This window comes from Gadus chalcogrammus, chromosome 7, assembly GCF_026213295.1.
Source record: "Gadus chalcogrammus isolate NIFS_2021 chromosome 7, NIFS_Gcha_1.0, whole genome shotgun sequence".
Lineage (NCBI taxonomy): Eukaryota > Metazoa > Chordata > Actinopteri > Gadiformes > Gadidae > Gadus > Gadus chalcogrammus.
The window spans coordinates 15,838,957-15,862,576 of NC_079418.1; the positions used below are offsets into that span (position 1 = coordinate 15,838,957).

Genomic DNA, 23,620 nt, shown 5'->3' on the forward strand with positions numbered 1-23,620 from the left:
TTATGCTGCAACTCATTATACAAGATGCTGCATCTCGTTATACATGATTCTGAACCTCGTTAACATGATATTGCACCTTGTTTACATGATGCTGCACCTCGTTAACATGATGCTGCACCTCGTTACCATGACGCTGCACCTCGTTATACATGATGCTGCATCTCGTTAACATAAAGCTGCACCCTGGTTCCGGGCCCCGCGGGGCCACACACTAGTATAGAGGAGCCTGTGGGGGGGCTGTATCACCCTAGTTATTCCAAGACTGAACGGGGGCCATCTGACACGGGATGACAGGGTTTGAACCTGGGATTGGCCCAAAACACCTGATAACATATTAGACAGAGTAGCGTTAATTAGAAAATCAAGGTTAAAGGATGAGAGACAATCTTGAAAACAGTTAAATGAAATATCCCGTATTTTCATATGATTTATAAAATATCAAAACAAAACAAGTTGTATCACTTTGTGTTTCCTCTTCGACCTCCACATATCCAGGCTGCGTTCCCCTCCCCCCCCTTGTGAAGCAGTCCCTTAGAGTGTCCAATGCTCCCCATTAAAGAAACACATGGGGTCATCTAGAGAAGATCTTGTGTTGTGGCTGTGTCCAGCTCTGGCTGAAAAAAGACAGGATGTGAGGTCATGGCTCTGTGGTCCCTTCCTGCGCTCCGCAGCTCAGTGTTCGTCACTCCATGCCGTTTCGCAGCATCTGATTGGCCGCGATGAGCATGACACTGATGATGAACGCCATGGCGAAGGCGCAAATCAAGCTTTTCCGGACGCATGTCTGTCGATTCTTCTTCTTAGGGTGGACTGAGAAGGAGGGAAATACAGTGTGTGAGTTACTTCCAAGACATTACACCTCATCATGTTAGATATGACCCTGTTGCCAGGGGAACAAAACGGTGTCATGGAAGACGAGCTATTGGTGAACAACACATCGGCTCGTCCTTCTAATGTCATTATTATTCATATTATCATCATCATTCTTTTTGTAACTCTTACCCCTTACTCCTACTCTAAAGTAGGGCACCGCTGGGAACCTAAAGACAGTGTGGGCCCCTGGGAACATGGAGAAAATGTGGGCCCTGGGAACCTAGAGATGGTGTGGGCCCCCACACAGTGTCCTGGGAACCTTAAGACAGTGTGGGGCCCTGGGGACCTAAAGACATGTTGGGCCCCCCGGAACCTAAAGACAGTGTGGGCCCCCAAACTGTGTCCTGGCTCATCAGTTGGATGCACTTCACAACCTTATTATCCATGCAACATTATTAATGTGTTGCATCAATTATGACTTCCTAAAGAAACCCATTTTCTATAGGTGCATGCTGGGATTGTAGGCCAACAAGGGATGCAGATGAGAGATTATTTGCGGAAATACGCGCAGCCGTAGCTTGGGCATCTATAGATCTATAGCTTACATAACATATATAGCTTACCATTCTGACTGCTGTATGTATGTATGTATGTATGGATCAACACCTGTTAAATGTGAGGTGTAATTTTGAACCTTGATTCTGTGTACATGAACAGATTTGCTCACTGATAAGTCTATAGTTATCCATTGAGATTGCCCAAAGAGCCAGAAGGAGTTTGGCTGTGTTCTTTATCGTCTCTTGGAAGACAAAATGTACACACGATAAACTGCAGTCCTTCAACACATGGCACACACACACACACACACACGTGCAGACACACACACACACACACACACACACACACACACACACACACACACACACACACACACACACACACACACACACACACACACACACACACACACACACACACACACACACACACACAGGGGCAAGCTTGAAGGCCCACCTCCTTCGTACTCGGGGCAGTTCCCAGAAGACTCCTTGAGGCTCTCCTCCTCCGTGATGATGATGTTCTCGATGTCCTTCATTGTCAGGTGGTCTCGGAAGGCGTGGAACAGAACCTGCTTCAACTCGTCCAGAGACAGCTGCTGCATGTCGAACTGCACATACACACACACACACACACACACACACACACACACACACACACACACACACACACACACACACACACACACACACAGAGTCAGAAATTATTTTGTAGCAGGTGTACCGTGTGTGTTTCTTTGTGTGTGGGTGTGTATAATTGTGTACTATATTGTGTAGGTCAGAAAATGTGTGTACTTTTGCAGGTATTTTTGTTTTTCGTTTTTATATGCCTCATTTAGACAACACACACACATGCATGTTTATATATATATATATATATACATTTATTGAAGATGTATTTCCTCAAGCAATCAACAAGACCCCATTCCCCTCTACACTACCAACACCACCAACACCACCCACCAGTCATCCTAAAGTAACCATCACACTCTTTTTATGCATAAGATATCACACCCCCCCAGCCCCCCAAGCAACGGGTCCCCCAAGCCCCCCTAGCAACATGTCCCCCCGACCCCAGGAGCAGCTGGCCCAGCCGACGGACCCAGACGGACCCCAGGATGTGTGGCGCGGTGGGCTGGTGTTCAGAGACCCGGCGTGTTAGAGCCTCACACAGAAACACCCACCGCTTTGAAGAGCCTGGTGTCAACAACCTCAGGGACCTGGACTACATGGACCTGGACTACATGGACCTGGACTACATAGACCGCCTCCTTTAGACCTGGACTACATAGACTGCAACCTTTAGACCTGGACTACATAGACCGCAACCTTTAGACCTGGACTACATAGACTGCAACCTTTAGACCTGGACTACATAGACCGCAACCTTTAGACCTGGACTACATAGACCGCTTCCTTGCGACCTGGACTACATAGACCTGGACTACATAGGCCGCTTCCTTTAGACCTGGACTGCATTCCCTCCTTTGCGTTTCTTCTTGTAGACCAGGCTCTATTAATTAATGTGTTCATAAACGCAGCACACAAACACACATACAATCAATGTAATTCAATTTTTATGAATGAAATGCTATTGTTGTATTATTTAAAAACATAAAAGTATTAATGAGGATCCAAAGCTTTATAGCGCTTGTCTTACACTTGGCTTTTCTGGGAATTAATTAATGCCATCTTCATGCAATCTTGCAATCTTCATGCAATATCTTAATAATAATCTTCTCTGGGAACACAAGTACATAATAACTGTAACATCTCTTTATTATTAGAATAAACATAATAACATAAATTTAATATAGTATACGTATGTAAAATATGAACAGATATTTTCTTATTTTTGCTGTGATGCTGTATATAGAATATATCACTACTAACTGCTCATTACTATTACTACTAGTCTGTTCTATCTGGGGCTTGGTCTGTCTGGGTCTTGGTCTGTCTGGGTCTTGGTCTGTCAGGGGCTTGGTCTTTCTCTCCAGGGGCTTAGTCTGTCTGCCCACCTGTCTGCTAATGTATCCATCTGTCAATCTGGCCGTCTACCTACCCATCTGCCTTTCTGTCTACCTGTACCCATGCATTCACACACACACACACACACACACACACACACACACACACACACACACACACACACACACACACACACACACACACACACACACACACACACACACACACACACACACACACACACACACAGATCAGCAATGATCACCAATGATCACCAATGATCCAAATTGTTAATGACTTCAACACATTAACACCCTCTTTCTTCAACACTTGTTTCACTGCATCTCAAAGAGCTGAGTTCACTCCATTCTCTAAATGCTCCGCCCAGGGTAACTCTCCATTTAGTTTTGGCCCTACATTCAATTCGTCTCCGAATGTGCCTTCCACCATCTCGAACCCTGTCCTGAAGTGAGGCGCTGTGCTGAGCCTGGGCTGTGTTGGCGCAGGCCTCCAGGCGGCTGGATGAGTATGAGGCGTAAAAAGGGTTCAAGAGCTCCTGAGTCACAGCTCCTTCTCACTGACTCAATGACCTTCCCAGCACACGTCTTTTTTTTCAAACCAGCAACGCTCCTTTTGTTCCTTTGAACCAGCAACGCTCCTTTACTTCTTTGAACCAGCAACGCTCCTTTACTTCTTTGAAACCAGCAACGCTCCTTTTGTCCTCAACCCAGCCACCTTGTCCCTATAACCCTCATCTCTCAGCGGGATCCAAGGCGTGATCAACCCCACAGAGCCTCCCAGCCTGTGTAACGCAACGGGCATGATGCCAAGGTCAAAAGAGAGAGAGTGTGTGTGTGTGCGTCTCTGCATATGCGTGTGTTTGTGTGTGTGTGTGTGTGTGTGCATGTATGTGTGCATTTGTGTTTGCATGTACGTGTTTGAGAATACATACCTGTATGCATGCTTTTGTGAGTGTGTGTGTTTGTGAGTGTGTACGTACGTACGCGTGTGCATGTGTGTGTGTGTGTTTCGGGGGCTTTATTTGCTTCTCAAAGACAACAGGGGGGATGCGTGGTGACGGGTGACATGCTGGGGCAGGACCCATCAGTCACAGGGAGCAGGCGCCTCCCCGACCCTCCCCTCCAGCTGCTCTCTGTCTGCCCTCGTCTCTAAGCCCCTCCCCTCGAGGAGCATGTCGGCGAGCATAGGTAATGGTCAATCCAGAGGAAAGGAGCCGTCCCACCGGAGACACGAGCAGAGACACCTGGTCCTGGGGGGCAACATACCCAACCCTGGTTTCATTGAATGTGTGTCCATGGAAGAATTCTGATGCTGCATTATAACTAGTATTGATGGGGCGCCCTGGTGGCACACCGGGTTAAAGTGTGTACCATAAGGCACAGGCCTGAACGCGGCGACCCGGGTTGGAATCCCGCCCGTCGTAATATGCTGCATGTCCTCTCTTATCTCTCTCTATAATAAAGAATAGAAAATGCAAAAATAAATCGTAAAAAATAAATAAATAACTAGTATTGCAAACACAGAGGTTGTGTCCTCTGTGTTAGTTGGGTGAACTTCAAGGAGATAGACAAGCTTGCTGCTCATCTGGGGGCTCAATCTCTTGACCTGTATTTCAGATCCTGGTGCGTGAAGCTGATCGGGTAGAGGGATACGGGGGCCAATGTATCCATTCCGGACAAAGACGTCAAAATCTAAAAATATGCACACTTATGTTTCTCCAGTGCTCTGTGAGCAGACACATCAAACAGATTAACTGTGGTGGATATATTATCCTTCATTTCCCCTTGCTAGGATGGATGGCTCATTTTATTAGTGTTGTACCAGTTTTTCATCTGGAATTTTTCTATTTTTGATTTGCTCATTTAAAGCTCTTGGTTACTTGTTTTGAAAAGTGCCTTAGTCAAATCGTCAGACTCTAATTCTGATGATTATTTCTGTCAGGCAGAAGACAGAGAGACAGGCTGATACAGAATTAAGGATAAATGAGTTGCCCTTTGACCACCTGACTCAGCCAAGTCCTTCCTGTCTTCAAGAGCTCAGTTACAGACATCTCGTCAGACGAGAAACACGTAAGGGGGCGGAGTTGAATGAAGACATTGAAAGTAGGCTGGGGCTGATCTGTCCAGGGCAGAGCGGTGGAGTTTGCATTTGACCTGTAGGGAGGTCAACCCCCTTCTCACTCATTCGCTGAAAAACCTGTGAACCCTCCGCCTAGGACCAGAGGAACAAGCCCTTAGTCTAAGACCAGAGGAACAAGCCCTTAGTCTAAGACCAGAGGAACAAGCCCCTAACCTAAGACCAGAGGAACAAGCCCTTAACCTAAGACCAGAGGCACAAGCCCTTAGTCTAAGACCAGAGGAACAAGCCCTTAGTCTAAGACCAGAGGAACAAGCCCTTAGTCTAAGACCAGAGGAACAAGCCCTTAGTCTAAGACACACCCTCAGAGGGAGTCCATTGGCTCCTGTTCATAGGCTATCAAAGCGCTGCTGAAAACGTTGATTTCAGCTGGGTACAATAGAGTCACTGAGATGTGTTTGTGTTTTTGAAGTGACGCCAGATGTTTCCTACTATCTCCCTGTCATGTTAGTCCTTTAGGGTGTGTGGAGCTCTGTCTGGCGAGCGGTTGATAGAGAGAGGGAGGGTACAACTTCTCGTATACTGATACGATAAGTCTGTGGCTAATTTCATATGCAACATTGCTCTTACACATTGATGAAGACATTTGAATAAACGTACGGGGCCCTATTTTAACTGTCTGAAACGCAAGTGAGAAGCGCGAAACGCGTATAGCTTGGTGGGCAGATCTCTGGCGCTGTTGCTATTATACCGGCGGACAAATTACTCTGGCGCCCGACGCAAATCTAAAACGGGTTGGTCTGAATACCCGTCGGTGTGTTTGGGGCGCACATGCGATAAACCAATGAGAGTGCCATCTCCCGTCCCCTTTAAGAGCCATGAGCGCATTTGACAATCTGATATTTTGACTGCGTGTTTGCAGTCTCCGATGAGACAGATGCATGACCACATGAATTTCAAACTTAAAATGGCTCAATTAAAAATATGGCCTAATTCACACATGGAAAAGCGTTTTCTTCTACAACTTCCGAAACACTGAGTCGTCATGTACATTTCGGGAAAGAAAACTTAACACACATATGATATGCGGTCCTGTTGTCGCAACTGTGGGTCTATTTAATGATATGAGGCAAAACATTAACCACAAAGTTTCTTACCAGTATTGTATACATTATCGTTATCGACTTTTGTTCATAATATACATGTGTCCCCCCGTTAATATACATTGCCATGGACCAGTGTTGTATAGTAGCGAAGTAGAAATACTTCGTTACTGTACTTAAGTATTTTTTTGGATATTTGTACTTTACTTTACTACTTATATTCTCTGTACTTTTTACTTTTACTTCGCTACATTTCGCGAATAAAACAGATACTTTTACTCCGCTACATTTCCTTGAAACCTTCGTTACTCGTTACAAAATCAACTCAGCTTTAGAAAAAAAAAAATGAATCATGAGAGATATGAGAATAACGCGGGGACTGTGGTAGAACACAGACTGCGAGCCTGTTTGGCGAATCAGCTGTCCCAGCGCACGTTCGCAAAGCCCCCTTGCTTAGTTACTGTTGCTACGTCGATCAAAACTCCTACGACTGTCAACACACAAATGCATGGCTAGGACGAGGGCAAGGGCTATCAAAATTCTACTATTTGTATCAGGCTGGTTTGTACACGCAGTATTACAACACTATCTTATACACTTCAATACGCTGTATATGTGCCATTTTTGCTACAAAGCTAATTTAAATACCCTTTTTGGGCAGGGACTTAAGTTTCCGAAAATCCGCGATCCTGGATGACACCAAAATCAATATTAAGTAACGTGTACCAGCGCTTGCGGGATAATAGGTCGGGCTACGATATCTGTCAGTGTCAGTGATTTTTTTTTGGAGTAACTCCGCGACAGCATCCAGATCATGGCAAAATGGACTGCAATATGCAGTGGAAGGATGTTTTCAAAAAAGATCAACAACGAAGGGGAAACAACAATAATCGAAGCAAAATCATACAGGTCTCAATCAAAAAATTAGAAACTTCACGACCTCAAAATAAATACCACCAGCTCAACATTTTAAACTAGTAAGGTTCTTTCACCGCTTTTTTATTAACAGCAGTTACTTGTACTTTTACTTTCAGTACTTAAGTACATTTAATATCAGAAAAGTACTTTTGATACTTAAGTACAGTAAAGATCAGATTCTTTAATACTTTTACTTAAGTACTATTCTAAAAGTGACTTTTACTTTTACTTAAGTAATTTTCCAGTAAGGTATCTGTACTTTTACTTAAGTATGGCTTTTGAGTACTTTATACACCACTGCCATGGACTGTATTATGCGTTACGTGTTTAGTTTGCGTGTGTTTAAACAGATGGATGCATCACCCGCATTCATTCATTCTTTTAAACACTCACTCGTGGTAAAACTATGTTTTCTCACGACCAAATACTCATCAATCCTAAAAGTTATGGGCTTGTACACGATGTATGTGTCAAGAAAATATGTGTTTGCTGTATGGTGTTTGCAGATGCATTGTTTTAAAAGTACAACTTCTTACCGCTGTATCAGATGTTCTTTCCCAAATAATTTAACCAACGTTATCATTAACCCGAAAAACAAGGTTTTGTTTTGGAAGGCTGGGATATAGCCTACTTTGCTCAAGTTTATTATGGGTATTATTATTATTTGAACGCATGGCATAGCCTACTACAGTGTTCATTCATGCAGCCCCAATGATTTATTTTTTCACAATCCAGATCATCATCATAATATTTCAATGATGGTACGTCAAAATAGCAACACCAACTGCTCTATCCACTAGTGCACTTGGACCAGGTATTTTTTGGTCAATTGCACAACTGCTTTATCGATCTGTAAGATAGCACCATGTATCATTTGCGGTGGAACACGTCTGCTTTCAGCAGACACGCTGTAATCTTCAAAGAGATGACACACATCAGAACAAGCACTAACTTAGGTTCACAAAAAAACGAAATCTGAAATTTCAGAGTTCCGGAAATTTCTAGAAACCATAGAACTTGTGGAAGACAGAATCTGCTCTGAATCTGATCCATCTCTGAAATACACCAACAAAAATACCCTCTTAGTAAAACACAGTAGAAATCACAGATTTTTGCAGTTTCCATGCCAATCACTGAAGACAATCACTAAGCACTGAGTGACAATAAGAAGGACAATGACATAATAACGTGGAAAATGATCATGATTGATTTGAACAGCTTGATTTGAATCTGCACATCATGCAACTCCACACCTGCCTCAGGCTCCTCCTGTTCAACACACACGCACACACACACACACACACACACACACAAACGCAAACGCACGCACACACACACACACACTCACACACAAAACACATCATCTTGGGGATGTTGCCCCCCCAGATATTGTCTTTTGTGTCATTCTCTCTCTTCCTTTTATGGTCCTGCTATTGTTTCAGCTCTATCCGTCTCTGTCTTTCTCTCGCTGTCTCCCTCACCTTGACTGTTTCATCTTCTCCCTCTTACCCTCCCGCTCCCTGCCTGTCAGCGCCTTTCTTACTCTCTCTCTTCACATTTCTCTTCTCTCTCTCTCTCTGTCTGAGATTAAACTTATAAATCACCCTTGGGACACACAATGTCGACGACCTTCAGGACAGACCTTTTGGTGCATTTATTCTCCCTTTCTCTCAATTTTTCTCTCCTCTTGCTCTCTCTTGCTCTCTCTCACCCTCTCTCCTCCCCCAATCCCCGCTCTCTGTCTCTCTTGTCGCTCTTGTCTCTCTCCCCCCCCCCCCCCCTCTCTCTTTCTCTCTCTCTCTCTCTCTCTCTCTCTCTCTCTCTCTCTCTCTCTCTCTATCATTCTCTCTCTGACTCATGATTCTCATCTATTCCATTTACTCATCATAGGACTCATGTGCTTTCAGTGCCGGTATCTCATTTACTCAACACTAGGAATGGCTTTCTGCCGGTATCTGCACCATCTTCTCTCATCCTCCTCCAAGTCTCTCTCTCTCTCTCTCTCTCTCTCTCTCTGTCGAGTTGTCTCTTTATCATTCATTCATTTCCATCTCCTTGAGGCTTCTTGCCTCTGCTCTCAGTCTCCTCCATCTTTCATTTCTTAATCTCAACATTCTCTCTCTCAGATGCAGCATTATTTTTAGCACGAAATTGTGACTCTCACTCTGACTATCTTTTTCTTTCTTTCTCTCTCTCTTTCTTAATCTCTCTCCCTTTATCTCTCACTCTCTCTCTCTTAATTTATTCATAAGTTAACACAATCTACAAAAACAAACAATGAGAGGCTCATCTCAAACCATAGCAATCCATCACTACATGAGCACTTAGGGCATGAAACTCCGTTCAAGAGTGTGTAAGGGGTTTGATTTAGGTTCTAACATCTCAAACACATGTGTAGTGTTTATGGGAGAGTAAATGTGGGAGTATTTGGAAGTGAAATACTAATAGTACAACTCATACTAGGGCCCAGTAGTTGAAGGCAGTAAGATACATGATAGGTTCCCTCACCTGCCAGAAGATATTGTCGATGGTCGTGCCCAGGAAGCCTTCTCTATTGTCAGAGGACAGCAGCTTGGGGCCCAGGATGGTCATGAACTCCTCGAAATCCACCTGGCCGTCCCCTGCAAGGAGCACACACACACACACAAACACACACACACACACACACACACACACATAGACACACACAGACAGACATAGACACACACATGGACACACATATATACACGTGCACACACAGACACGCACACACGTACCAGAAACACATACACCAAACACACATGCCACAAACACACACACACATGCCACACACACACACACACACACACACACACACACACACACACACACCACACACACACACACACACACACACACACACACACACACACACACACACACACACACACACACACACACTCAGTTAGTCAGGAAAGCCCACTAACAGTGTGGATGGGTAAAAAGACAGACAGACAGGTATGGAGGTAGAAAGACAGACAGGTGGAGGTAACGGCAGACGGTGAAGAGGTAGAAAGACGGAGAGGTGGAGAGGTTAGAAAGACAGCCAGGTGGAGGCAGAAACTCAGACAGGTGAAGAGCTAGAAAGACAGACAGGTGGAAGCAGAATGACTGCCAGGTGGTGGTAGTAAGACAGACAGGTGGATAGGTAGAAAGACAGACAGGTGGATAGGTAGAAAGACAGACAGGTGGAGAGGTAGAAAGACAGACAGGTGAGAGGTAGAAAGACAGACAGGTGAGGATGATGGGGTGAAAACATCCCTTGAGACCCAAATGTAATGGGGCAGAAAATGAGTTGGTTCCTATTTCCGGAGTGAAGGTATCTTAAAGCAGCTCATGACACATCCCTGCTGATGACTCAACTCTCCCAACTCCTTTACGCCATTGTACACCAAGTCACACGCATCCCCACTAGTGTGTCCCCCGTGCTTCCCAGTAGGGCTCAGAACGGAGGCTGACTGCTAGTGCCCCTTTGTTCTTCTCCATGCAGCGCTAGGCTCCCTGACAACATGTGCTTAGCGTGGTCCGTGGTTAGGGGCTGTAGGTACGCTTTGACACAAAGAGACAGAGAGCGGAAGATTTGGAAAATAAACAACCCCAAAATAAACACTCCTCTCTGCTCACATTCTATGCCATTGAGATGATGACTCGTGTGCAAAAATGTGCTCGGCGAGATGGATTCCATGAATGGCCCTGATTGGCCAGAAATGAAGCCAGTAGCTCATTGTCTCATAACGGAGGCAGGCACAGTCAACTCGCATTTCCCTCAATAACAGTAGACCGATGGCTATGCCATTCCTAACGAGTTACACTCAAATAACAGTGCTTATAAACTTTAACTTGGGAGAGTTGGACGACACATCAGGCTACGCACGCCAAACACTGTAATGTGAGGGTAACAATGATACACAAAAACAATCAAACAAAGGGGTCTCTAAAGTCCACACCCACACTTAGTAAAAAGAGAAAGCCATAAATTGCCAGATTGGAGCTGGCTTGATGTCCCGGGGGGCGCCAGAGTTGATTTATTTGTGAAAACCGAGCAATTAGCCCAAAGACAGATCAGCAGGCTTTATTCCAAGCATAGAAAACACTGGTGGTGACAGCAGTCATTTTCCTTCCAAACACAGTGTGTGTGTGTGTCTGCGTACTTGTTAGGTTGTTTCCACCGATTTAGATGTAAGTAACCCTCACATTGTTTAATGCATGCTTCCAGAACGTCTCATGTTTTTACTTCCTGTTTCCACAGCCTCTCACATTGTTTACTTCCTGTTTCCGGAGCGTCTCACGTTATTTACTTCCTGTTTCCAGATCGTCTCAAGTTGTTTACAACCTGTTTCCTTGTTTCCTTCTTTACTTTGTAAGCAACGTGGGACACTGTGGAAACAGGAAGTAAAAAATGTGAGAGGCTGTCAGCCAGTCCCTATAGCAGATTCAAAAAGGTCTACTCATTCCAGGCTCTTTTAAGGGCTCATTTTCCATGCGCCCTTCTCCGCGACTAGCCCATGGGAACCACGTCCACGGCCCTCGCCTGTAGAAACAAACGCACCATCGTTCAGTTGGCAGATAGCAGGGAAGCAACCCGGAGGAGGCCTGTCCACAGAGAATCACCTCCACGGCAGCGAGGTGCGCGTAGTCCCCCTGCCTGTTGCGGTTCATGTCTTTGTGTCCGCTCACGTCCTCGGTGAGTCCGCCATACGCTCTGAGAGATAAAGTGCTGTTCCTCGGTAGGGATGAAGCACGAGTCAGACTGAACCCAGGTCAGAGGCTTCGTTTGCATGAACTGAACAATCAGGATGACAGCAGCGGGCCTTCGCCTATCCTGACTCATATGCCCAATGAGCGATGGAATATCCCATGGAAACCAAACTCACACAAACCACCAAACGGACCCAAGCCTATGCAAATAGAGGCCTATATACCTTGATGTAAGAAGGATCAATAGCCTGTCCATCCAAGGGCGAACATCTGAGTGTCATTTGTTAAAGATGGCATAGTCATTGGTCAGGTTTTTATCAGGCATCTGTTCTCCGATTGGCTCGTGACATCCATCTTACCTGTCACAGCTATGCTTAACCAAAGGTGTTTGGAGCATTTTCTGGGCTGTTTATTTTCTACTCTCTCTTTCCAACCCGGTGCTGCCCTACAGAAGGCTCTCCATCCACTTTTATGCCCAAAGGAGCCGCTTTCTCTGAAGCAGCTCCCCTTTTACTAAGCGTCGCTCTGGCAAACTTCCCGCCCTTTCTCTCTGCTCTCGCCGCTTGCCAGGACTTCCTGCTCTCTCCGAACACGCTCGGAAGTCCAGCCCTCCCTCGCCAACGCACTTTGGAAGCCGACGCTCCAGCCCCCCACTCCAGGCTCCAGCCCCCCCCCTCGAGCCCCCCGCTCCATGCTCCAGCCCCCCACTCCAGGCTCCAGCCCCCCACTCCAGGCTCCAGCCCCCCCCTCGAGCCCCCTGCGCCAGGCTCCAGCCCCCACTCCAGCCCCCCACATCCAGCCCCCCCCTCGAGCCCCCCGCTCCAGCCCCCCACTCCAGCCCCCCACTCCAGCCCCCCACTCCAGCCCCCCCCTCGAGCCCCCCGCTCCAGGCTCCAGAGCCCCCCACTCCAGCCCCCCAACTCCAGCCCCCCCCTCGAGCCCCCCGCTCCAGGCTCCAGCCCCCCACATCCAGCCCCCCACTCCAGCCCCCCACTCCAGCCCCCCTTCAGCCCCCCGCTCCAGCCCCCCACTCTATTCGGAGTAGGGGCCGAACCGAGGTGGACTGGAGACCAGGGGGTCCCCCAGGTGGAGCCTGGCTAAATACACTGAGCTGGAAGACCTTTTGCTGCAGTGCTGAGATCAGCCAGGGCAGGGCGCTGTAACGCTGCTCTGATCGGACTCCTGGGGGGGTGAGGCCAGCGCTCTGGACCGGCCACCCTTCACTCTGGAAACCAATGGCTACAAACCGAACCGATTGGACCCACAGTGTCATTTGTGTGAGGCTTAATGGCTTCAAGGCCAATCATGCACACCCTCCCCGCTGCACCTCCCTTTCTTCCTGTTAGAAGGTTTCATCCCCACACGGGTTGGAAGATGTCAGAGTTTGGCTTCACACTCTCGTTAAAAAGGGGCTGTAGGTTTGCTTGAAGAGAACATATTTGAGGCTCATTTGTTAAGACTGCCACAGACGTCCATCAGCTATTCATGAGTCAAAGAGCTGCGAGAAGATCTCTTTTGAGTTGACTGCGAATCCCTCTGTGTGAGACTATTTCCATTGTAGAGCGCTCAGGGCTCACTTCTGACCAATCAGGGCATGTCTTCCATAACGATCAAGAGTCCATCTTGCCAGGCAATCACAGGGTGTGTGGAATGCAACACTCAGTTGGTGAAGGGGAGAGGACGTTCAGTAATAAACTCAAACCTCTTTTCCTCTAATTTCTGTTCTCTTTACAACTTTACTGCAGCACGTGCATGTGTCTGTAACTGAATGTATGCGTGTCTGTTTGGGTATTGTTATATATTTGTTGGCCACAGGCATTCAGCACCCCCACACTCCTGGGCAGCAGGTCCCAGATCAGCACCCTGGATAGCGCCACCCCCTTGGGAAGCGCTCCAACCTGTCCGCCCGGGCCATCCTGTGTGTGTGTTTTTGTGTCGTGTGTGTGTTTTCTTTTGTGTGTTAGTGTGTAGTATGTATGTTTGTGTGTGTGTGTGTGTGTGTGTGTGTGTGTCTGTGTACGTGTAGTGTGTGTGTTTTTGTAAACACAAAAACCCAAAAAACCCAAAGAGCCAGAAGGAGTTTGGCTGTGTTCTTTATCGTCTCTTGGAAGACAAAATGTACACACGATAAACTGCAGTCCTTCAACACATGGCACACACACACACACACACACACACACACACACACACACACACACACACACACACACACACACACGTGCAGACACACACACACACACACACACACACACACACACACACACACACACACACACACACACACACACACACACACACACACACACACACACACACACTACTACTTATGTGTGTGTGTGTGTGTGTGTGTGTGGGTCTGTGTATGTAGTGTGTGTTTTGTAAACACAAAGACACACACACTACTACTTGTGTGTGTGTGTGTGTGTGTGTGTGTGTGTGTGTGTGTGTGTGTGTGTGTGTGTGTGTGTGTGTGTGTGTGTCTGTGTCTGTGTCTGTGTCTGTGTAGTGTGTGTGTGTGTGTTTGTAAACACAACACACACACACACACACACACACACACACACACACACACACACACACACACACACACTACTACTTGTGTGTGTGCATGTGTATGTCTGTGTGTGTGTATCAGTGTGTAAATGGGTAGTGTGTGTGTGGATGTTTAAGTTTTCAGTGTGTGTCTGTTTGTGTGTGTGTTAGTGTGTTAGTGTGTAGTGTGTTTGGTAAGTGTGTGTGTGTAGTGGGTGTGTACCATCATGTTGTGTGTGTGTTATTATTTGTGTGTGTTACTATGTCCTGTGTGCGTACCTAGTGTTTGTGTGTGTGTATGTGTTTTAGTGTGTGTGTGTGTATATGTGTGTGTGTTTGTCTATATGGTCTGAGTGTGTGTGTTTGTGTATGTGGCAAGTGTGTGTGTGTGTGTGTGTGTGTGTATGGGTGTGTGTGTGTGTGTGTGTGTGTGTGTGTGTGTGTGTGTGTGTGTGTGTGTGTGTGTGTGTGTGTGTGTGTGTGTGTGTGTGTGTGTGTGTGTGTTTGTGTGCCCCTCACCATCCATGTCCAGCCTCTGCATGATGATGGCAAGCTCCACCTCGCTGGGCATGTAGCCCAGGGAGCGCATGGCCATGCCCAGCTCCTGCTTGGAGATGAAGCCGTTCCCATCGCGGTCCAGAATACGGAATGCCTCTCGGATTTCTGGGAAGAGTACAAAGCAATAATAATGAAGAAGACATAATAGATACATAAACAAAGTTGACCCATTTCATTTTTCTTGCTGTGATATTTAGTGATCAAGCAAATCCAAATAAAAGTCCACTTCTGTTTACGGTTTGTTGATGGAGTAGGACATTGTGACGGCCCGCTTGCTGTTTTGTGTGTTAATGTGTAGCTTTGGGCAAGACCCTTTGCTCCTCCCTGTCTCTCTCTCCTCTCAGGTGGCTCCTGGTGGGTGGAGCTGCACATATAAGCTGCAGATATAAGGCTCCCCAGTCTGCCCATGGCTCTCTCCCTCTCCAGACACCATTTACTCTTCGTTTGACTTTTGTTACATCATTATTTTGGTTAACTTCTGTCGATTAATAAATAAGGATAACTTTTACACGGTGTGTCTCCATATTTGCTCTGGCCAAGAGCCGTGCCGTAACAACATACATATATATATCAGGCCTATACGGACTACTGTGACCATCACTTTAGCTTGGTGAATTACTAATAATACCAAGTCATGAGATCATACGCCACGGAGCCGTAAGCCGGTATGGTCTTCTCTGCGGGCCTAGTGATTGTCAGCATTAACTATTATACATTCCCATCGGTCTCAAGACTGGCTCAATATTTCATTGCTGCTTCCAGTGCAGCTCATATCAATGAGAGCAGTAATCCAAACAGATTCTAGGCCTACAGAAAGAATCTCCAGTCAATCCCTCCTGCTGTTGAGGCCACCGGGGACAATGTGGGGGAAAATGAGGCCTGACCAGAGGGCAGGTGAGCTACGTCAGCACGAGCCCAGAGGGCCAGTGAGCTACGTCAGCCTGAGGCCTTACCGGAGGGCCAGTTATCTACGTCATTATATGGCCTTTTGCTGGCCTGGTGGGCGTAAGACTTAATTGCTGTGAGAATGTTCTAGTTTCTTTGATAAGACATTGATTTGTGATGCAGCGGCCTCTCCTTCTGCATACTAGCGGTACTTGGCGGTACGTGTTATGGTTTCAAACACCATGTGTGCCTGCAATGAGCTTATAGGGACCCTCATAGGTGAAAAGTTCATGTTGGAAACAAATGAATATCAAATGCGTAAGCATCTGCATTCAATTTTACCGAAAATATAGGCTGCTATAAAATAAGCTTGAATGACGTCCGGTAATTCATATATATTGATATTTATCTATAAAAAATCAAGCATTGTCTGTGGAGACGGAGGGCACCAGTCAGACAATAAGGACATTCATTGAAAGCAAAACACAACCAAAAGTCCCCCCCTCCTCTTAACGGAACAATGGAAGGTCTTCAAGTTATTAACCTGCCCAGTAGCCTAAATATAAAGGGCTTCAGGTTATAGACCTGGCCAGTAGCGTAATTTCTCACTTTAAATTCTTCTTCTCGCTATAAAATAAATAGCATTTTTATCAATAATGCTAATATTACTATCAATGGTCCTACTGCCTAGCATCCCTGAGCAGTCAAGCAGAACTCCGTCGTAAGGCAACTCCCTCATAACAGATAGAGTGAATTACTGTTGAAATGATTGGAGAGTTGAAGAGGAACGTGATGATAAGAGGCTTCCCCTCATCGGGAGGGAGTGGAGCCTCCCCCCTCCCCCCAGTCCCACGCTCTCCCCCCGCAGAACAATACAGATAAGCTGCTTGATTCTTCTCTCTGTTCTCACCCCATCCTCCCCTCTGCTCTCTCTCATCTCTTTGTCTGTCCTCTCCCTTCTCTGGTCTCTCTCTCTTTGTCCCTCCCTCCTCTGCTCTCTCTCTCATCTTTGTCGCTCTCTCCTCTGGTCTCTCCCTCCGCTCTTTGTCTCTCTCTCCTCTGGTCTCTCTCATCTCGTTGTCTCTCCCTCCTCTGGTCTCTCTCTCACCTCTTTGTCTCTCTCTCATCTAATCTCTCTCTCATCTCCTTGTCTCTCCCTCTGGTCTCTCTCTCAACTCTTTGTCTGTTCTCTCCTCTGGTCTCTCTCTCATCACCTTGTCTGTTCTCTCCTCTTGTCTGTCTCTCATCTCTTTGTCTCTCTCCTCTGGTCTCTCTCTTATCTCTTTCTCTCTCCCTCCTCTCTTTGTCTCTCTCCTCTGGTCTCTCTCTTATCTCTTTCTCTCTCCCTCCTCTCTTGGTCTCTCTCTCCTCCGGTGTCTCTCTCATCTCTTCGTCTCTCCCTCCTCTGGTCTCTCTCTGATCTCTTTCTCTGTCCTCTCCCCATCCTTCCCTATGCTCCGTCTTCCTGCGTCTCCCATGGAGGAGCCGGAGGGTTGCCAGGCGTCAACAGACCGTCTCCTCCTGCAGCAGTTCCTGACTCAACTTCCTCAGAGAAGCCCGCCCCCGCAGCCCCCCAGTCTCTACGTTCAAGAAAGAGCACAAGCCACACAGACAAAAGCACACGCACACAGACACGCGCACAACAGACACGCGCACACGCACACAGACACGTGCACACACTGACACGCGCACACACAGACACGCACACAAACAGACACGCAGACACAGACGAGCGCACACACAGACACGCGCACACCCAGACATGCAGACGCACAGACACACGCACAAGCACACACAGACACGCACACACACAGACATGCGTACACAAACACACGCATACAGACACGCGTAAAAACAGGCACACGCACACACAGACACGCGCGCCGCAAACACATAGACACGCGCAGACACGACGCACAGACACGCGCACACAGACACGCGCACACACACGCACGAACAGACACTCGCACACGCAGACACAGACAAGCGCACACACACAGACAGTCGCACACACAGACACGCAAACACAGACAGACACGTGCATACAGACGCACGCACACCCACAACACTTCCACACACCCACACACACCCCACAGACACGCCCACACGCGCAGACGCACACACACACGCGCAGGCGTCTCCTCAGGCAGCAGTGGAGTCAGAGCTCCAAGGGGACGTCGCCCAAAGCTCCCTGTCAATCTCCAACTAATGGCCTGTCAATCAGAGGTATCAGGTGCAGAGGGGAGACGGAGAGGAGGACGCACACCTGACGAGAAACGCCCGGGCGGGCGGATCTGTGGACGTCATAGAGACGCCCTCGTCCCATGTTTTTCTCCTGTGGAACATAACCAAACCGACCGCTTTGCGCTGGACTCCTCCAGGGAGTTAGAGTGGCAGTTCTTCACCGGTCTGCATTAACCTATGTTGACATCCATTTATATTGATTCATTATGATACAGATGGATAGATCACTACTTTCACACATGCACACCAGCACCAATTGCCAATGGAGCCTATTCTCAAAGGTGTCATGACAGGACGCTGGTGTGGATCATAGCACTGATCATGGCTCTGCTCCCCTGATGCACCAGACCTCTACTCCTCAGTCTGCTGCCCGTGCCCGGGTACTGAAAGAACCATGATAAGCTCTGTGAGTGATGCCTCAGTTTGACGCCTCTGTGAAGATGGTGCATGCTCCCCAAACAGGCGGGAGACCTCCTAACTAGCTACAGAGGTTTGTTGGGGGGAACAAGGCAGCACGGGAGTAGGACATTTATTTATTCATAACTTTTTTCATATTTGTCGCATGTTTTGGGGGACTGGCATAAGATGGGGGCCAGAAGGGAGAGGAGGGATTTATTCGGTTGGATATTTTCCAAATCGAGCTTCCTCTGGCTTGTTCCTTCCACCGCCTACCCCAGCTTTAGATAGTCACATGTGAAGGCATGATTACATCAATTCGTTTTTGTTTTGTTTCTGTCACTAAATTATTGTCCTAAATCGTTTTCAAACCTCAGACCAGCTAGATCCCACTTTCCACTTCATTATTTTCACAAAGTAGCCACTGAACAAAGATTTTTCCTGAACAGGTATTGAGGTTATCTTCCTCGCCAATGATACAGTCAAAATGTGCTCCAATTTCTGAATGAGTGTTCTACTGTTCCTTGCTCTCTCGCTCTCCCTCTCTGTCTCTGCATTAGCGTGCTTGTCATTAGTCTATCTGCCCGGACACAGTGTCGGGTGTTCTGTGCCCACGTGTCCGTCTTGGAAATAACCCTGCCTAAGATCGTCATCCTCCACCCACCTTTTACTATTTGTCACTTCAGCAAGAGCTTGTGATGCCCTCTCAGTCCCCTCTAAGCCTGTGAATATCCCCTTCTGCTGTTCACTCGACCAGGGTATCACCTCGCTCTTTCTCTCTCTCTCTCTCATCCTCTCTCCCTCCCCTTCTACTATTAGTGAGAGGTATTTCCTTAGAAAGGTGTGTCTGTCTGTCTGTGTGTGTGTGTGTGTGTGTGTGTGTGGTGTGTGTGTTGTGTGTGTGCTGCTGTACATGGTAATTTCTTTGCATCATCAAATTGACTTAAAACAAGGAAAAAGTTAATAGTCATCCAAATGTCTGAGGATGATGGCTGGATTGAGCACGACTCACCTTGCCCGGACGTCCTGATTGGACTGCTTTGGGCTGAGGCTGCACCATGAGTGATCAGTGTGCACCGGGGTTTTAAACTAGCAGTCAGGGCAAACCACTCAGGGAGCGTCTCGCATGGCAACATGGAGACCAGCGTCATGTGTGAGGTTGGTCTGCAAATCTTCACATTAAATCAGCTTTCACCCCGCCACCCTGCGGACCTTGTCCTGAGGCAGCCCACTAAAAGTCCCCTTGTTTGGCGTTTAGCAAGGACATTGCTACAACTGTATTATGGAATGCGTGTACTCCGTGTGTGTCTGAGATGACACCGCTCACTGTGTTGCACAAATTCCTAACCTAATGTCCTCAGCCCCCGACACCTCTTGATTAGTTTAACCATAAATTGATGGACAACAGGGCTGTAAAACAAGCAAAGTCATTCCCACCTTCAACATTCTTCTGTGGTATACACTAGCCTATATCTGCATTGCAATAGGATTCTTAACTTCTTACTGAGGTCTAATGATCCCAGGGCATTTATCTCAAAGAGTAGGGGTTTCCCCCGGTGTCCTGGCCCACCAGGCTCATTCAATCTGGCCCCCTAATCATCCCCCTGCATAATCGGCGGACTCATTAATCCCCTCACTCTCCACCTCAAGCTGGTGTGTGGTGAGCGTTCTGGCGCCGATTGGCTGCCGTGCATCACCCGAGAGGGTGTGTCTACAAAAGGTGGTGGTTAGTGAGGTCCCCCCTTCACTGTAAAGCGTCTTTGAGTGCCTAGAAAAGCGCTTTATAAATTCAATCCATTATTATTATTAATATTAAAGGAGAGGTTTACAGGCCTGGACTTGAATGTCTTTTTACCAACCAGACCTTTTTCTAAATGGGTCGATCTGTATCTATGCACCGAGGAATAGCCTTTGGTTATAAAGCCACAACCAGTTCAATTCACATCCATGATGGATACACCTTAACCTCGATGACACAAGGACTTTATGCTACATAACTCCTCAAGTTCCATACGTTATAACTTCTTCTGGTTGAAGCCAAGGGTGAGATGTAATATGAAAAAAAAACACCAACAGATACACGCACACACACACACGCATAGACGCACGCATACAGAGCAGTCATTGTATTTGACCACGGAGAGCTGGTGGCGAATTGATCTGCCAATTCCCCTTCAGGGACATCGGATTAAGAGATTTAGAGGACAAAAGGACTTGAAACCATAGCTCACTGAAGCAGAATTCAATAGTGCACATGTTTGAAGTCATGAGTGTTAGTGCGAGCTGACATAGATCCCTTGGAGGTGTGTCCTAGATTCAGCTCCCAACCCAATGTTCACAATCTATAGTTGGGCAAGTTGAAAGGCTTTAATACTCATCCTAACTGTGTATAGAACATCATAGATACTACTAGGTGATACAATTAGGTCATATTTCTCAAAGCAAAGTCCTGTTGAGCATATATTCATATATTCTCTAACTAATTCCACATAATGTCTCTGGAAAAACGGGACTAAACCTAATAACAAGAACACCTGATATCTCGGTAAAGTTCCTTCCTCTACACTCAAGAATTGTCTCAATGGCTCGGCTTAAGGGAAGCTAATAGCCTAGTACAAACCCTTCAACATAGTAAGGATAAGTATAGAAACTTAGTCAGACCCCTTATTTCCCCGTAAGATAGACGTGTTCAGAGTCCGCTGGCTGTGCTACGGCCAGGCAGCTCTGTCCCACACAGAGTTACCTGCAGAGCTCCTCTGGGGAGATGCTGGTGAGCTGGAAGGCTTCGATGCCCTCAGAGAGCGAGCTGCTGAGGTAGTTGTCAGGGTAGAGTAGGACCTGCTCGCACATGGTGGAACGGCATACTCAGCCTGCACTGCACAGGGCAAGGATGGGCCCACAGGTAGGAATGGTCAATGCATAAATGCACACACATAGACAGACGTAGATAAGTAGTCCCCAACAACACACACACCACACACACACACACACACAACACACACACACCATGCAAACATTTGCACATCCACACCGCATTTGAATAGCTATAAATGTACACAGAAACACAACATCAATGCACGGTACACTAGCACCTTATACTACAATACATGCACACACACACTACACACAACACACACTACACACACACACACAACACACCCACACACACACATCACACACACACAGACACACACACAGACACACACACACACACACACACACACACACACACACACCACACACACACACAATTCAAACAGTCACTAACCTAAATATAGCTATGCATGCAAACACACACACACACACTACACACAACACACACACACCAACACACACACACACACACACACACACACACACCACTACACACCACACAACTACACACACACACACACACACACACACACACACACACATAAAAGCATAGTCACTCACATTAAAACACACTTCAGTACAATAGGTCTGTGAAGGATTATAATGCATAGGGCATATATGTTGAAAAGGCTTGGCAAAAGGCTCCTTGAAAGGCCTTTCCAGTTTGGTTCAAACGGTGCATGATATAAGGGACGGGTATGTAAGGGACCTTTATAGAATCTATTTCACGTTTTAAACACACCTCAATGTGGGACTGAAAAATATTTTCTAGACTTGCACTGCCAGATTTAACATATTACAAAACCAGCATGCTTTTTTAAAAATCTGCCCCCCAAATCTATGCGCAGGAGAAGAGACGCGCATCGAACAGAGCCGAAGAGTCGATGGCGGGGGCACTACCCAGGAAGTGCGCTATCAGGTTGAAATCACCTACTATGTCCCATAACGCGATGCAACGCAGCCTCATCTGTTTCAGAGCCTTAAAAGAGGCCTCAGGTGAACCTTGGTGCTGGAAGCAGCATGCAGAACGATAGTGAGAACAGGGAGGGGTGAAAGAAAGAAGAACCAAGCCGCTGCTGCGCTGGAGAACCAGGCGCTGTAGCGGAGGAGTCCCTCCGGCCCAATCGGAGCTATAGACGTGTCAACTGTTTCCCGCTGTTATTGCTTCCTTTCAATTTTTGTGGGGGCTAGGAAAGCTGGTGTTTTGGCCCCGTCAGTTCAGTGAGCATTTTACTGTATTATCAGTAACAATAAATTACCTTTCTGTATTTGTGAATTGATCTCCTCATCACGTTCCCCGAAAGGACAGGCTAAGTTTTTGTTGCTGCGGTGCTTTACATTTTACTGAGTTTTTTTGCCTGAATAGGTACCATTTCTGCTATTCTCAGACCTATACCAATGTTGCAGCATCAAACTGTAAGTTCACCGTTCTGACCTATAACATTTGTGTATCCTCAGACCTCTAATCGTTGCAGTATGAAACCTGAGTTCACGCTTTGACTCTATAAATAATATAAATGCCTCATGAAACTCTAAACATATATAAACCAGTACTTTGATGGCAAGTGTGAATAACACCAGTGTCAAGTGATGCTCGTGGAGGAGAGATATCATATGATACTTTGTGTGTATCGTTTTGGTGGAAAGAATCTGTTTGGACGAAAGCCGAATGGGATGCACGGGGCGTTTTTTTTTTAGTGCACGTGTTTCATTTTGCAAGAGATTTGTGGAGTTTTGGCATAAATGACTCTTTTCAGTTTTGTGTTTGGAGTTTTAAGGAATTAGGAGGACACAACCGAGTCACATTGTAGAAGTACAAGCTCATGCCAGACACCATTTGTGTTGCTGTGAGATGCCAGAAAACACCAAGAGTGTAGCGATGAGAGCCACTAATATACTTCAAAAAACATGGGACTATTTAGGAAGATGAAGGAACATTCGATTAGCACTGTGAACAAA

At 46.7% G+C, this 23,620-nt stretch overlaps 2 pseudogenes; both read right to left on the reverse strand.

Moving 5' to 3' along the window:
• Positions 1–682: 682 nt before the first annotated feature.
• On the reverse strand, positions 683–21,650 carry LOC130385785 (calcium-binding protein 8-like; annotated as a pseudogene).
• Positions 21,651–22,499: 849 nt separating this feature from the next.
• The window catches only part of LOC130386004 (calcium-binding protein 8-like), a 21,148-nt pseudogene continuing 20,027 nt past the window's right edge, over positions 22,500–23,620 (reverse strand).